The sequence below is a fragment of the Callorhinus ursinus genome, unplaced genomic scaffold, assembly GCF_003265705.2.
Source record: "Callorhinus ursinus isolate GAN/ISIS: 27379988/994484 unplaced genomic scaffold, GSC_fseal_2.0 scaffold9, whole genome shotgun sequence".
Classification (NCBI taxonomy): domain Eukaryota; kingdom Metazoa; phylum Chordata; class Mammalia; order Carnivora; family Otariidae; genus Callorhinus; species Callorhinus ursinus.
This window is the reverse complement of record NW_027397071.1, coordinates 32,401,288-32,406,182: the sequence shown is the minus strand read 5'-3', so window position 1 is coordinate 32,406,182 and position 4,895 is coordinate 32,401,288. Positions and strand designations below refer to the sequence as shown.

Below are 4,895 nucleotides of genomic sequence, written 5' to 3'. Positions count from 1 at the left end.
ACTTAAAGCTGCTGTTTCTGGAATTAGCATCAAACACTTTCTCTCTCCTCCCCTGTCAGGGACCTACATGATAGGACATCCTATGAAAATATGCTGTGAATGTTTTATGAGTGTGCTTTTACTTAACCAGGAAGTCTGGAAGGAGGAGAATGACCTAACCTGCCACATTTTCTTTATGGGAACATCTTCCTTGTGATCTATGGCTTCATGAAGTAGGCATAGAGTTTCAAAGTTGCCCTTGAATCCTGGGTCAAGAAATGCCACCAACATATATTCTTTCCTGTCACACATTTCAATGAACTTGTAGTTTCCCAAGCCAATGTCATTACTTTAAATTTGATTTGTGAGCATTCCACAAGAAGGTACATATGCCCATATGATAAACAGAAGAACCTGACTTCGATTTTCATTATTATATTTGAATTCCTGAGTGAACGCTTCAAATGGCCCATGTTGATCTGTATCTTCTTTCTTCCATTCCTCCCTCTCTCCCTCCTTTCCTCCCTTCCTTCTTTCCTTTCTCGTTTTCATTATTTCTTTCAGATGATGAAGACAAGAAGAAAAATGACTAGAGAAGCTAGTTAGAAATGATCCTGAAACTTTGATATAAGAACAAAAACAAAAACAAATGCTCCCCCTCCAAACACCCATTTTTCTCTTGAGAACCTCTGGGGAACTAGTTAAAACGGTTGCTAGGCAGCCTGTTCTTCATCTCACGATGGGTTAGAACTATATTCATGTTTACCGAGATACTCTGGCAAAATTCTAAAATGACTGGCCTTTTATTTTATAGCTCCAACTTAATTAATAGCTAATATTTTAGGCATATTTATAGTAATTGAATATATGGAAATATATTCTATGAGTTAGATATGCTTCTAGAATTCCATCACCTTTTTAGCAAGTTGTTTTTTATTTTTTTAATCTCCATATTTTACTGCCTTGGAGTTTTCTTGGAAATTGTATACACCAATCTGCTCACGAAATATCTGGTCTATTTTATCATTCTACAAAAAGAGCTATATTTTCCACCACTTCCTTTGAGAGACTGTACCTGAATCTATTAGCAATGAGATTGTCAAAGAAATTATATTAAGAGCTAGAAAGATAGATAAATGGTATACTATACATTCATGCACACACATACACATACATAATTGTGTATGTGTATGAGCACATACACTAATTTTTACAAAAATGCATGCACATATATGACTTGTTCTATTTATTTCTGGTTATAACTGCATTAACTATGATAAAAATATCTTCTCTTTATAGTCTAGAGATCTATATTTTTTTTCTTTTTCCATTTGGGGGAGATATAAAGTACTTTTAAGATTTCTTCATTTATTTCTATGTTGTGTTATTTATTTTTATTGCTTTTCCCTTGAATATTTATTTTAGATATTCAGGTAAGTGAAATAGCCCACATATAGTCTCCATAAGAAATGGGGAGCCAAGGGAGTGATACAGATTGTTATCTAAGTCATGCTACTGAAGGAATATCATATTTCTGGCCTAGGTTCTTCTATATCGTTGCCATTGGTCTCCTTTTCCTTCGTGACTCATTGTGAATTCATCTGTAACACTCTGTCATCTATTAGTCTTTCAGTTCTTACTATGTTCCAAAGCTAGTGCATTGATTCAATCCCATATTCCCAGGCCAGGGTTTCTTAACCTGTAGTGAATGCACTGGCCCAATATATCTGCCCCAACTTTTTATTTCCTGGTCTTTTTTTCAGTTGTGCTTTGTTTTATTTATGTATTTATGTATTTATTTTATTTTCTGAGAATAGGGACCGTGTATTCCATCAGATTTTTAAAGGGACTCTAAAAATACTAAGAAAGTAAGAAATTCATCCAAGATAACAATTAAGATCTTTATAATAACCCTGAGTGGTGGTAGGCACACCTCCATTTTCTCCTGATGCTTGTTTCATTTTTATTTTATTTTAATTAAATTTAATTTTATATTTTTTGGTTTTCCCAAGGAGTTTATTTGGTCAGACCTGGGGACAGGGAGGCTCTACATCTAAAGGAAGGTGTTGGGTCTCTTGGTAGTGAAGTGTGGCTTGTGCTGGTGACACAGGACCCAGTGGGGCAGTGGGAACTTGATCTTGGAGTTGGAACTGCCTAACTGCCTGGGCAGCACTTTCTGGCTGCAGTCTCCTCCACCTTCATGATTTGGATCTAGTGGGCCTGGGTGTGTGGTGCTGGGCACCCATGTCTCGAGAGCGCTGGGTGACAGCGCCCCCAGTGGTCTAGTTCCGTTACTCCCAGTACGTATTGTGGGTGCTGCTTTGGGGTCATAGAGCAGCCAGATGCCGAAGTTCTTCACCGCAAGGGGGATTTTTTGAACACCTATCCAAAGTAAACAATTTCCCCTGAAGACTTCCTCATCTTTTCCAGGTGAGACACAAGGTACCAGAAACAGGACTTGGTGACAACATGATTAGGTGCGAAGATTTGCACGTGACCCGGGGTGGAGTGTGGCACTTGGGGTGAGGGGCAGGCAGCACCCCACCACTTTGTACTCTCGCAGTGTCCCCAGGGCCTTCATGGCACCCTCTCTGCTCTTGCTGCCACCTAAGAAAGGTAGTTGTCATTTTAACTGAGCTTACTTAGTCTCTCCATTAATGCTAGTAAGAAAGATCTTGAAGATTCTGAATCCCTAGAGAACAAAGTACTTAATAAAAGGGGGTGGCCAGTGGATGTGGAGGGTCTTCTCAGCAGTCCTAACAAACTGTGTGACATTGGATGAGTCATTTAATCTTGATGTTCCTCAGTTACTTTGTCTTGAAATGATAATGCTAGTAGTTTCTTTACTTCCTTTGTAGGATTGCTATGAGGATAAAATCGAGTAACTGAAAAGCTAAAACATGTATATGCAATTCATGTATCTACAGATATAGATATAGATATGGATGTATATGAAACTTTTGAGCCCAGAGTGTAAATAAGGCAAGTATTTGCTTTGCACTGTAGCAGTTCATCAACAAATTTATTGGCCAACATTCTGATATTGAATATTCATATACAGTATAATAGCTCCATTTAATCTGAGGGGAGAATATTTAAGCCTTCCCAACACAGGACTTCCCCTTCTGTTCTTTTTTTTTTTTTTAAAGATTTATTTATTTATTTGACAGAGAGAGACACAGCAAGAGAGGGAACACAAGCAGGGGGAGCGGGAGAGGGAGAAGCAGCTCCCTGCTGAGCAGGGAGCCTGATGGGGGCTCTATCCTAGGACCCTGGGATCATGACGCGAGCCAAAGGCATACACTTAATGACTGAGCCACCCAGGTGCCCCTTCCCCTTCTGTTCTTTAAGTATTTTCCTTGGTGTACGGGAGGCTATATGTTAGGGTAAAGAAAAATGTAGTCAGATGAATTTAAGCTTTTATCTCTCTTACCATTTACTAAATCTGGGTCCCTGGGAAGTTAGTAGGTCCTTCATGAATGACTATGTTCTTTATACCTTTGAAGAAACCAACTATAGATTTATTTTCCTAACATCAGTTTTGTGCTTTTATAAGTCCTTTGATTTTTTTTCCCACTACCAACTTCGGAAAGTCTAATTTATAGCATTGTCCTGAATTTACTGGTGTTTTATCACTTTTCTCGGATCATCTGTGAATGCCATCAAAATGTTATTAGCCTATTCCTCTAGCAGAGAGAAGTTCTTCAGGATCTGCTGAACCTTCTGAAGATGATTTTTTTCTTAGCTCTGTTTTATTAATACCTCAATTTTTAAATCACTCTTCTCAAAACAAAGCAAAAGCACCCAATAAAGACTGTTTCTAAGCTCAAAGTGAAGAAAAGCTGGATCATCACAATTTTGGCCCTTTTTTCCTGTTTTCTCTTCTTTAACAAACAGTTATTCTTTGGGTAAACTGTATCCACTTAAACACAGAATTTAATTTTAAAATTTATTTGTTTATAATAGCTTCTTAAGTGATCCTGAAACTGATATATTTTTGTAGAATTTTCAGAAATATCATTCATGTAAATGACTTCAGTTTATCTTGTAAAATGTATCTATGAAATAAACAAGAAATGATTTTAGCTAAGTTATCCTGGGAGTAAAGGTAAAATACAAAGATTTGTTAAATTTAAAAGTAAAGGAATTAAGAGGATAGCTAGCAGGTATGTTTTTGTTCTATCTTTTCTTTCTTTCCTTCCTTCCTGAATTATTTGGTTATAGTGTTATAACATTTGCAATTTACTTTCAGTGGATTCAGGATGAAAAGAGAGAAAAAATATGCAAATATAGCAAATGTTAACAGTTGTCAACATTTACATTTATTGTACTACTCTCAGTTTTTCTGTAGGTTTGACACTTTTAAAGATATAAATTAAAACATGCGTATGTATATCTAGCTCCTAAAATATATCAGGTACTTCCTTAGATACTGGGATAATTCAGTATTGAACAAAAAAATAAAAGTCCCTGACCCCTGGAGCTTATGATATTATACAGGTAACAGGCATTAAGGCAATAGTTACACAATTCTTAAAATCAGTGTTGGTGAGATGAATGAGTCTGACGTTTATATAGGATCCTTCTCGATCCTTGCCTCTACTGGTCCTGTCTAGCGTTGGAAACCTGTGGCTGGCTGATTGTTTAACTTCAGAGCCTTCATACAGGACCAAGCCATTGGCCTCAAACCAAGAAAAATAAACTGCCTTATCTGCGTTTTTATTTCATTTTCCTCCCATCCTTTGTGCCCCCCTTCACCTTGCCGTCCATGGGATCTATAGCCTACTTCTTTATGTCACCAAAAATAATTTCAAACACTCCTAGGGATTTAAGTATAAGATGTAGGGAAACAATCTCTTGAACTCTGAACTCTGCCAAGTTCTAGATTCTGAACAGAAAATTCTCTTGGAGTCATA

At 37.1% G+C, this 4,895-nt stretch overlaps 1 pseudogene; it reads right to left on the bottom strand.

Moving 5' to 3' along the window:
- Positions 1-2,032: 2,032 nt before the first annotated feature.
- LOC112824129 (large ribosomal subunit protein eL20 pseudogene) lies at positions 2,033-2,560 on the bottom strand (annotated as a pseudogene).
- Positions 2,561-4,895: the final 2,335 nt, after the last annotated feature.